Source organism: Euprymna scolopes, chromosome 21, assembly GCF_053919585.1.
Source record: "Euprymna scolopes isolate OS-2025 chromosome 21, ASM5391958v1, whole genome shotgun sequence".
NCBI classification, from domain to species: Eukaryota; Metazoa; Mollusca; class Cephalopoda; order Sepiida; family Sepiolidae; genus Euprymna; species Euprymna scolopes.
The window spans coordinates 37,099,579-37,112,599 of NC_136502.1; the positions used below are offsets into that span (position 1 = coordinate 37,099,579).

General features: G+C 34.7%; 1 protein-coding gene across 2 annotated transcripts in view; it reads left to right on the forward strand.

Annotated features, from left to right (window-relative positions):
- Window positions 1-13,021, forward strand: part of LOC145242116 (uncharacterized) — a 171,751-nt gene that overhangs the window by 145,285 nt on the left and 13,445 nt on the right. The window lies entirely within an intron of this gene.

A 13,021-nucleotide genomic window follows, 5' to 3' on the forward strand; every position in this document is an offset into this window, starting at 1 on the left:
ACGAATGTTCATTCTAACATTTAAAAACGACTTTATTGTTTATCTTCGTTAGTAAGAATGTAAAAGATAGAGAAGAGGGTTAGTCACAGAATGGGTCCATGTCTATGGATGTAAATGAAAAGTTAGGCTGTCCTGTGAGAAGAAAATATATCAGTTGGGCTCTGGGTGTGTGTGTGACACCATTGTGGAAATCAACCCTCTAAATGCTAAGGTCCACATCTACGTCTTCTGTCAAGGCGATGTTCGTCAGTTTTGACATCACAAGCTTAATCTACATGCACTAGGCTCCCACTGGACAGACAGTCAACAAGGAATATTATGTTGAGGTTTTAAGGGAGTTCAGAAAGAGATTCCATTGGAAGAGGCCAGCACTCTTCAAATCGGGTTAGTGGCATTTCCATGAGGACAATGCACCAGTTCACAACTCCATCCTTGTTACACATTATTTGATGAAGATCGTCATCAAGACAGTTTCTCATCCTCCCTATCGTCCAGATCTTGATCCTTGTGACGTTTTGATTATTCCCTAAGCTCAAGGAAAACCTCGTAATGAGACAATTGAGGAGATGAAAGAGGTTGTGACGAGGGTCATTAACACATTCACACATGAAGACTTCAATGAGGCCTTCCAGAAGTTGTTGGAATGGTGCAACAAGTGCATTGCAGCCAAAGGAGATTACTTTGAAGAGAACTAGAGTTTCATGTGTGTACTATTAATAAAAGTGCTCATACAAAAACAGTTTATTTAAGGCACCTTGTAGTTCTCTGTCAGTCATAGTTGTGTTCGTCAATTAATCTCAGCTTATCTTGATCTGCTCCAAGCCACAACTTGCATTTTACTGTCAAACTAAAAAACCCACAACTGTCGCAAACTTAAGACAGTCTGTAAACTGGTCCTAACTGTCGCAAAACTCATTGTCACTCCTAAAACTGCCTGAAACTAATTCTAAATATATTGATGACTATTGTCCAGTCCTTGGTCCCAATCACTGCCACACCGTGATTAACAATGCTATTTCAGCTTTCTTTTGTGTGCCCTGGTGAACAACTTCATCTCCATTTTTTTTTAATACTAAACATACTTCCTATAACCTCTGTTCTGTTTGTCAACTTATTTTCTATTTTTTTGATATAGTTTTTTTCCTTTTTAGTTTTTAAATTCCTAACACTTTGGTGGGGGCGTCAATAGAACCACAGCTGTAGCTAGACAAGCTATCTGTTTGTCTTGCTCTCACATACATGTATATAAACTTGTCCCTTTATTTTTTTTTTTTCTCTGGCTGTTCTTTTCTGATTAGTAAACCTTCTTATAAAATCTAAACACCAGCGTCCAAGTGATTATATCCACAAACGATGCAGAATGTGGTTTCCTGATGACCGGATAGATCTATAATAGGTTTATACACACCATGGACAACTAAAACTGGTGACATGTGTCGAAATTCAGCACACACACACACACACAAGTAAAAGGCTAAAAATACTGAGTAATGAGGCAAACCTTTCAAAGCTGATGTCGCTGAAGGTGAATGGGTCAAGTAGTTGACCTTACAGCTGCCAGGGGTTAGAACACCTGTGAGAGAGCAGGTCGATATAAATAAGTGAGGCGGAAGAGAAGTGAGTCAGTCAAAAAAGCAGCAGCAGCCACGAGTCATCACTGAATCTGCGACCTCCTGCCATCCTCCCCCTCCTGTCTACCAATTGAAGTGCACACACGAAACAAGAAATAAAATTATATTTTATATTTTTCTAACAAATGAATTTGTGTTGTGAGCTTGTTTGCTAGGCTGACAAGAAACTACTATTTGTTCAACCCAGCTGCACTACACTGGTACATAAGTTAAAAAATTTTGAAATTTGTTTTATCACTTACTTTTGAAACAAATTACCTAATCTGATCTAAAATAGCACTTTTTTTTTTTTTCGTTTGACAGGAGATTCGAAAGTGAACTTTGGGTTTACTTTTGGCAGCATGTAACTTTCATTTCTCTTATTTTTTTTCTTTAGTCCTAACATTCAATGAGAAATTTTTCTCACAAAGAGAGGAAGAATTGCTGTTTTTTGGGTCGGAATCTATCCATATAACACTTATTTTTGGTTAGTTTTTGACCATCAAGTGATATTTTTTAAACTCCTCACATCAAGTAGCTTCATACCTTGTCCGAAGCAATTTCTATAAATGATATTTTCTCTTCCCTGCAGCTCCTTTTTCCCACGGAAAAATGTTACTAGTCTTTCTCCACTCTACTCATATTTCCATGGAGGATGCTCAACTGAGCTCTGTTTCCTCCACCTGAAAACCTTACTACAAAAAACTTTGTTTTCTTCCTTTGTATATCTAAAGATCAAATAGAACTAGCATGAACAATGTTTCTTTCCAAAGAATTTCTCACTTGTGGAACACGTTACCATGTGAATGCTTCCTTATTGACTACCTCCAGGGATTAAATAAAAAGTTCTGTTCGAAATTCCATACAGGTTCTAGAGTTCCTGACAAAACACACCTAAAAAAAGGTCAAAGGTTACATTGGCTGATATTGTTGGCATTCGTCAGTCTAGAAGACTCGGGTTGCATCTGTAGATGTGCTTGAACAATGTCCTCTGTGGCTGAATAAACCTATCTTCAATCTACATTGTTGGATGTCGACATCGCAGGTGAAAGTCAGTGCATCGTGTTGGTGGGCGGTTGAATTTTGTTGACTGGCTTTCCTGAATAGTCATTCTGTCTCCGCGATGGACCTTTCGCTAGTGGTCAGGCCTTTGGCGTTTGTCTCCAAATGTTGTGGACTTTAACTTTGGACTCCCAGCTGGTAGGGTCAATATTATATGCTTTCATGTCGCATTTGCACACGCTGACATAGCAAAGGTACTGACGGCCAATTTTCCTTTTGCCAGTAGTGAGTTCACCGTAGGGAATATCTTTTGGGATTCGCCCATTGTCCATGCGATGCAAATGGCCTATCCATTTTGGCGAAGGAGGGTTAACATGGAGGGGATACTAGCCCTTGCGAGCACATTGGCTGAAATGTGAGAATGACGTAAAAGATAAGAACAGTAATTCAAATGATCCAAATAATAAAAGCCTAGTTGAGTTACCCACCCTTAAATATTAATTATATTTTGGTGGATGATGGGAGGAAAGATGCAAGCCCCTACTGTTGACAACGAGAAGCACCAATGTTTTTTATTTATCTTTCAAAATTCTTGAGATTATTCAGAAAACTGTTCTCCTCTTAAATGTTCTTCTCACAACGTTTCGGTCAATGTAACCTCTGACCTTCTTCAGGTACATCTTTTCAAACACGGGAGTCAGTACGAACGGTATTTAATCTACAGAGATTGTTTGTTCTCTTTTCATCAACCATGACTGGATTGAAGCCTTAAGTAGTTCGTAATTGAACCCTGTGATGCAACAGATAAACGTGCCGAGTTTCTGCTCAGTTTTAACTGACAACTTTCTGGGGGTTGAAGGTTCAATCTTATGAAGGAGCGATACTAAGAATACAATTACACATTACTTAAATTATTTAACCGGCAATAAATTAACTCGGTAATGTCACTAGATAGGGTTTGTGGGTGATATGAGAAAATACGTCTCTGTAGACATTAAAAATGTTTCTCTTTTATTATTACTAGCTGGGGCCACCCAGCATTACCCGGTGATAAAATATGCAGATATATTATATTTTAATTCATACAGAAACTGAGATATGTGCTTGTGAGTATTTTTTATCTAAACTGTTTACTTCTTATCAGTAAAAAAAGAGAAAAATACTCGAACTGAGATTGAAACCAAAACCTGAAGACAGCGAGTTAAGTTTGATAACCATGAGACCAGCGTGACACGATCTTTATAAGTTTGTTTTCAAACTACTTATTCTTAACATAAGTAATCTGTAATGTGAACTATTCACACATGCACATTCGCGAAAAAGTTAGAAAACAGATAAAAATCCAATGACTCCCCCGTACCAATTTTTCTATTTTGCTTCCTTAGCAGCCCTTTTTCCAGATGAAAACTGATTAAAAAGTTTTCCACATGTCTGACTATTCTATATACCAAAATGCAATTGGTTGAGTATATAGGTTGAGAAATGTCTTCACACACACATTCTCACATTTATAGATATATAAATTACATGAGGATTCATTTTGAGTAAAAGTTAATTTATTTTACTCATCTAAACTTGAGAAATGCACAATAAAAATGTGTAAATATTGAATGAGTTATAATGACTGTCACCCACAATTTCGTAGAGCAAGTAGCAGCCTTGACCTAAGATAAGAAGCATTTTTAATGCCTACAAAGACTTATTTTCTCATATCACCTACAAGCCCTATTTAGTGACATTATCGTTAAGACTTCTTATAAATGAGAGCAAGCTACTCCCGAGGATTAAATAAAAAGGTCTGTTTGAAATTCCATATAGATTCTAGACTTCCTGACAAGACGCCAGAGGCTGCATCACCTGAAATGTTCTGAAAATAACATGAAAAATGAGAACCATAATTCAAATCATCCAAATGATAAAAAACTGAGTTATCTACCCTTAAACTACTACATCCCCCACATTTCATAGTTTTCTTGGTAGTTGATGAGGGGCATGAGACAATGAGACGCAGCATTACTTTTTATTCATATTTGGATTATTCAGACTGATTTACTCACCTTAAGTGTTATTTGCACAATGTTACGATCGATGTAACTTCCGACCTTTATAAAGTGTAATAGTCATCATGTTTGATTGGGAAAGGGTTTAATCCATACTTTCCAAGGTTTCGTATTTAAGTTAGATTTTTTTTTCTTAATATCCAACAAAACACTAGGAGATATTATTTCTAAAATATTTATAATAATAAAAAAAAAGTCTAAAATCTAATTAGATCCATTAGCCTATCATAAGTTCTTAAAACATAATTTATGAAACTACGGCTGGGCCTATAAACATTTTTTTTTTCAAGAAAAATTTTTAAAAGGCTTTATGACGTATGTATCTGTCACTGTACGAAGATATCAGATCTTTTGGTAATTATGAGAATGTAAAATCAACAAGGGCAGACAATCGACTTTTAACCCATTCCAGCAAACGAGTAGTTTCCAAGATATGAAGAAATATTACTTTTAAAAAAGGGTGTGTGTGTGGGGGGGGATTACTTTTCTATAATAAATTAATGTATAATGAGCACCCACTTTATGGCCACCTGTTTGTTGAAGAAAAAAAAAAAAAAAGGACGTTTTGCCATCTTTTTTACGTGTCTCGTTCCCCACCCAAAAATGTAAATACAGACTTTTTGTTGGGGGGGGGGTCAACGTGTGGATGCTCGTTTCAGGTAAAATTGTGTTGATTGTACGTTGCCCCCCCCTCCGCACCCAAACTGGGGGCCATAAAATCGATTGTCTGCCCTTGTTGATCTTACATTCTCGTAATTACCAAAAGATGTCACTAGTAGCATATAATTCAAAATAAACATGGCGTCAAGTTTTTTCTGATAGAATTTGTCATAATATTTAATTTTTTTAAATAAAAAAATGACTACTTGATCGATTTACGTAATTTTTGGAATATGACATCTTCATGCGGTGACAGGTCCTTTGAGATTTGAAAAAAAAAATCACTTGACCACCTGTCGAGTGTGAGGGAAAATTTACTCGCCCCCAAATATTTTTACTCGTCCGACTTTATATCTTTGTTTCAGTCAATAATAGAAAATAATTTTACAACAATTCAAGAAATTACCGTGTGTATAATCTAACAAGAAAATATTTGTTTACCTCTTATAAATCAACTATTTTATTATTACAAACATTTCAGTAAACAGACAGGGCTGCGTCCTCGCTTCAACCCTCTTCTCACTATCTATCAGTTGTGCTTCAGCATGCCTTTAGAAATTGTGGTAAGGGTGTTTTTATACAATCTAGGCCGGGAGCAGAACTTTTCAATGTCAATGCATACAAATCCGCAAATAGAACAACAAAAATACTCGTACAGGAGCTCGTGTTTGCTGATGACATCGCATTTGTAGCGCATAGTCACGAGGATACTCAGGACATAATAACTCGCTTTACAGGATCAGCCAAAGCCTTCAGATTGAAGATTAACATCAAGAAAACTGAAATGATGTACCAACAATCCCCTGGATCACCAGCAACAAGCCAGCCAATTAAGATTCAAGACCAGGAACTTTACAATGTCAGCAAATTCAAATACCTAAGGACCACGGTCATGAACAACAACAAAATGGGCGAGGAGATTTCTACAAGAATAGCTAAAGCCTCCATATCCTATGGAAAACTCAAACAGAAGGTCTGGCAAAATAAAGACCTGACTTTCAGAACTAAATGCTTGGTGTATCGCACCATCGTCCTCTCGTCACTCTTATACAGTGCAGAAACTTGGCCAGTGTACAAACTGGTAGCCCGCAAGCTCAACACCTATATGATGAGACACCTCCGGCAGATTTTAAATGTCAAGTGGTATGACTTTGTCAGCAACAGGGAGATCCTATCACAAGCCAACCTCCCAAGCATGTATGACCTGCTCATCCGGAAAAACCTGAGATGGGCCGGGCATGTAAACAGAATGGAGAACTCCTGACTACCAAAACAGATACTGTTTTCACAACTGGAGGACGGGGTACGAGACATAAGCTCAGGTTTCATGACACCATCAAATGAAATCTAAAGGACAGATTGATCCCTACTGGAAGCTGGCAGACCCTGAGTCCCGACCGTGACAAGTGGAGAATGATGGTTCACAGGAAGTCGTCTTCGGCCACGAAGGACAGCACATGATGATGATGATTTCAGTAAATATTCAACAAAACGTTAAAATACAACACCGGTTTCTTTATGTAGCATCATTCATATTATTGTTCCATAGAAATAAGAATCATTTCTTCTGATTGAAATATAAATAATTCAAGACTGTGTTTATTGGTACCATTAGAAAACGAATATATCTAACTTTATACACACAAAAAAAAAAAACAATGTAAAAATCACACCCTTGAAATAAATATATTTTAAAATGCAAAACAAATATTAGAGATTCATTTTTTCGTTAAAACATTTCAATATGAAGTCTCTAATTGAAAAATATTCTGAAACACACAATCATCCCAACACCTCAAAACAATCAGAAATAGTTACTTACATAATTACTGAACAAAACTCGAAGCGAGATCATAATAAAAATGGACATTTAGCATCATATAGCATTGAACATTTCAGCAAAATTTATATAGATTAACCTAGTAATTAAATAGCTTTGTTAATGAAACAATAAATGTTTTTATACATTTATTCTATATTTTTTTATTTTTTACAAGGCAAGTCGAAATATTATATCATGTATAACATGTTATTAATAATCAGCCGTCTTGATATTTTTATGTGTTTACATTTTAATAATTCATGTCCAGATTTGTTTATATCCTGATACATTTCTATCGTCCCTGGAATAAATAATGTTTGTTTACGAAGAAACAAAACTGAAGCAAAAACTGATTACTTACTTGTTGTATAATTTAATTTTCGGTGCATGCTTGATGGAATGATGCATTTTTTCCCCCCTCTTTCAAATGTTCGTCTTTTTGTAAGCATGAAGTGTATGTAGTTGTAGCGTCGAAGAATTTTTTTTCCAAATGAAGGCGACATTTTGACTACACGCCGAATGTGTAAATTTGACCTCTTGTTGACCTTTAGTGTGACCACTCTTTTTTCAATATGATATTCCAACGGTCTCACAGCTATAGATGAAAGAATTCACAAATGATGAGACATAGGTCATTCTAAGTCACGGCATATTTGAGGGGCGTAAAATAAATGAGTTTCCCCATCCCCCTGTTTCTTTATTTAAAGAAATTTTATCAACTGGCGAGCGAGTAATTTACGACTTTTAGTCACCCTAAGAAATTTTCAATCGACTGTGGCGACCGGTCATGTAAAGTCTCAAAGGCTGGGTACATACATCATAAAACTTTTTAAAGATGTTTCTTCAAAACTGCTAAATAAACATACACAGAAAATTTTTGGACAAATATGGTAAAATAGTCTAAAAAATGGAGTGTTTTTATTACAACTAAAAGAGCCCCTGGGGCACTCATAAGAGTTATTGCAAAGTATAGACAAACAAAATTATATAGAAATCAGTTAGTTACAACTTTTCAGAAAGTTTTATAAAAATCCAAAGCATCAATTTTTTTTTTAATAAGCACAACAGTGTCAATTTTAGTCATTTTAATCCAAAAGGCACTCCTAGGGGAGCAACTGGAGTTTTCATGGAAAATCCGTTCTGTTACTTTTTTACTCATATCATGTTTAATGTTTGTGCAATTTACAGATCCACCCTCCTTTTGTCGGAGGACCAAAAAGTGATTTGATTTGGGAATTTTAAGTAGGAGAACCCCTGGTGTGTTTGTAGTAATATGGTGAATGAGAACTCTAGCTAAGATTAGCGTAGACCAATCAAAGGTACAGAAAAAAGGATGACTATAGACACCCATCCCCAATTTTTTGATTGGCATGTGTGCCTAATTTTGTTTAGTGCACTTTTTTTTTTAACCAAAAAAAATACATAAATCAAACATGGTGATTTATACACCTGAAGAAGGTCGAAGGTGACATTGATCAAAATGTCCTGCGACCAACACTCAAGATGAGAACAGTAGTCTGATCGGTACAAATCTATCTATTATATATAAAAAAGTGAATGTGTCTTTGTGTGTGTGTCTGTGTACATTTTTCTAAGCAATAACTCTGTCAATTTTCAGTTTACAGATTTGAAATTTGATATACAGGGTACTGAGATTTGGAAAAATCTTTGTAATCTGTTTTCGGCCAGAAATTTGGCTGTTAATTAGGTCGAAGTTCAAGATTTGACCTTTGAGAACTCTACCAAACTCCTCCGACAATTTGGGGTTTAAACACTTGAAATTTTAGATATAGGTTCCTTGGACATGGATCTAACTTAATAACTTGATTTGAGCCCAAAACAATAAATATTAAGGGGTCATAATAGGGGTCGAAGTTTAAAAAAATTCAGCGCTTTTTTTTTTCTTTTTTGCTCAACATACACCTCCAAACACCCGGGCAACGCCGGGCTGAAATGCTAGTATGTCTATAAAAGTGAACGTGTCTGTGTATGTGTGTGTGTGTGTCTATGTACATTTCCCTACACAATAACTCTGTCAATTTTCAGTCTACAGACTCGAAATTTGATATACAGAGTACTGAGATTTGGGAAAATCTTTGAGATTTTTTTCGGCCAGAACCTTTGAGAACTCTACCAAACTCCTCCGACAATTTTTGGTATAAACACTCGAAATTTTAGATATAGGTTCCTTGGACATGGCTCCAACTTAATAACTTGATTTGAGCCCAAAACAATAAATGTTAAGGGGTCATAATAGGGGTCAAAATTAAAAAATAAATTTGACCTCTGCGGTCTCTACCAAATTACTCAGACAATTTCTGGTCTAAACATTTGAAATTTTACATAAAGCGTATTCAGAGATATGGCAGGCTTTTTAATTGGTTTTGGTCGAAACTTTTTAGTTACCAATATATAAATATATGTATATATGTTTGCATGTTTGCCTAAAACTTTCGACAGAAGCCACGGATTTTTACAAGATCAGTATCATTCTGAAGTTCGACCTTTCAGACGACAAATATCGAAAAATTTGCTAAAAACATTAATATCTTCACTTTCAACTGGGCACTTTTCTACAGGGGAAGGTCGTTTTTTTCGCCAATATTTTTGAAAGTCATCCTCTCCTTTCGAGTGTCTAGCCTTAATTAAAACCTACGTCAATTTCAGTTTGGCGGTGGTTGTAACAGAAAAGATGTCAGGTTTTTTCCCCGTTCTTTTCCTCCTTCACGGTATGGGTTCGAGCCTGCCTTCCTAATACCATTTTTTTTTTTTTTTGCTGAACACACACATCCAAATACCCGGGCAAAAGCTAGTAATACAAATAATCAATCTTCATCTCAAAAATTATTTTTTATATTTTAACTTTTTTTTAATAATGAAATGTAGTTTGCTTGAAGCATTGTGTGAGTTATGTATAAAGGTACGTATTTAAAGGCTATCACAATGCAAAGAATGGAATGTTAAAAATGAATTTCCTCGAAATATATTACAGAATACTGTCACATACAGTACATCACTGTGTAGAAGTTTGACTTTTCAAGTAAGTCTTATTGAGGAAAAAAATTCATTATCTATATATATAAAAATGTAACTCTTGGTTCGTTCGGAATTAATAGTCTAAAAAAAACACTGGACGGATGGCTTCCACATTTTGGTATAATATGTTTACTATATCCATATGTGTTTTTATATATATCTTTTTAATTATAACATTATACTTAATTTTTCTATGATAAATAGATGTTTTTCTTTGTACCGAGAGGCCATTTTTTTTTATTTAGGGACACTTATTTATTACCACTTCCTGTCACGTGACCAGTGTTACAATTTAGCGGTTTTCTTGCTAGATCTGGAGATTTCGTTTGCAATCTAGCGAGGAATTCTAGAAAATTTGGAGATATTTGGCACCCACACACCCGCATTAGATTATTGAAAATACTTTAAAACATAAAATAAACTCATTCATGTAAGTAAAAAAAAAAGTAGCATTTATTGCCTTTGGTAACAATTATTTATTGATTATTTGTTTTGTTTTTCACCTTTTTTCGACTAACCATTCTTAAATCTCACTATAAAATCGATTTTTCCAAGTACATTTTAGGTGGGGGGGGGGCATTCCAACCTCCGAAGTTTAGTTTAAAATACAATCTAAAATTGTAAAAAGAAGAAACAACAGCAAAAAAAAAAAAACTTATACCAATACAGTAGAATTTAATTATCTACCAACCTAAATACTTTTAATATGCTAAACAAAGTTTTTTTGTTTTTTTTTATTTTTCTAATTTCCAAATATGTTGCACGATTATTGTGATGTTTAATTTGCAGTATATTTCAATTTAACTTTTATTATAAAAAAATTTGAGTTTATGATTTGTTTCCTGCAAAAAAAAAAAATACCCTCTCTGAAAAAAACAGGCAAAACTAGCTGATAAAATATGTAAGCCTTCTGGGGAGCTAACCACTTCAATATAATTCCAGAAACATATAGTGAGAAAACACGGAACATTTTATATATTGAATATACTATATTTATAATTTTTTTATTGTAGGAAGTTAAAATATGGATTTTTTTTTAGGAGGGGGAATTGATATTTTTTTAAATTTCAGACGATAAAAATTAAAAATCTAGCGATTTTCTGGACATTTCTTTCTCCTGATCTCGCGGGTTTTTTTAAATCTCAGTTGACAACATTGCATCACTAAAAAAAACACTACAGGCTTAATGTAAACAGAATGTGTTTACAATATCGGTAAATTTTCAATGGGTTTAATTACATGATTATTGATAATGTAACCATGTGATTGAACTTTAATCTAAATTAACCACACGTGGTCGCAAAATGAATGCCGACGCTCAAAGTGTATACACATTTTGACTCCTCCCTTTACTTAAAAATTCACCAAAAATCAGGAAATTAACGAATTTTAATGAAAATTGCAGTATTTTTCAAATAATGATCGCAGAATATAATGAACTAATTATTTTTACTTAACTCTTAGTGAAAATGTTTTATTTTGTTTAACAAAAAATACCTTTACTAAAGTTATGGTTTTCAGTAGTAAATAAAAAACGCAAGAATTTATTTTTGCTTTTTTTAAAACATCGTAATTTGTAACAATAAAAAAATAATTTTTACAGTAACATTACGAAAAAAGCCCCTAAAGTCCGTATTAATGAATTCGATATAACTCGAAGAAAAATGAATTCTCACATACTATTTAGGAAATTAAAGATTCAATTAGATTCCTATTTCAGTCACCTAAATTATTTAGGGTGAAATGAGTTTAAGAATTTATAGCCAAACCTAAATATTTTTTTTGGTAAATATCCAGATACGCTACTACAGAACACCGACCACTCTAATTTGTTTTGGGGGGGATGATGTTGGGGCACGCGCGCACCCCAACATCACCTCCCCCCCCGCTCGCACCCCCAATGTACAAAGTAAAATCTTCGGAAAATGTTAAATGGTGTTCTAATTGGTAAATGTTGGTGCGTTACTTACGGAAAATTTGAAAATTCTATGTTCCAGGTAAAAAAAAACAAAACAAAAAACAGATAAATTACCCCCCCCCTACTCCAACTTTGTGTGCTTTCCTTTTCTTATTTTATTTCTTTTTCAGCTAATTTTAAATTTTCCACCCAAAAAGCGCTATAATGTATTTTTGAAAATTAGAAAATTCTATGTCCTGGAAAAAAAAAAATCCCCTCCCCCCCAACGTAGTTTGCTTGGTGAAGCCGTCGTTTATGCTACAGCGTGCATGCGCGTAGCATAAACGGAAGCTGCAAAATGGTGGAAAGAAGTTCGTGGGTTCAGGGGTGAATACCATGCAAACGGTAAATTTGCCCCAAGTTTGACTATCAGATTCGTTGTCAGCGACCTCAATTACCTATAAAAAAAAAACAAATTAGAGTGGTCGGTGTTCTGTAGTAGCGTATCTGGATATTTACCTTTTTTTTTTTTCTTGCTTAAAAAAAAATAGCATTAATACAGTAAGTTAGGTAAAATTTGCATAGAATGCTCTGCTTTACGGTTGTAAAAATGGAACGGAAATTTGAATTTCGTTCCCTTTTAAATTCAGTACATTTTTACATTACGTCCAACTCATCGTTCACATTTGACACGTCAACTTTTATAGCTTTTCGGGTATTCTGGCAAGGTTAGGGGTGTCTATTCCGAAAGCCGTTCTTAACATGGGTAGATTGGTAGGTGTGTAAGAAATTTCGTGAAAAATAGTGAATAATTCCACCCCGTCTTTCCAAGTTTATAACTCCTCGAAAAATGTAACTCAAGCCCTAATTTTTTTCCAATTAAAGGAGCAAGGACCAAGGTTTCATTAAAAAAAAAAACAAAAAAAAACATGTT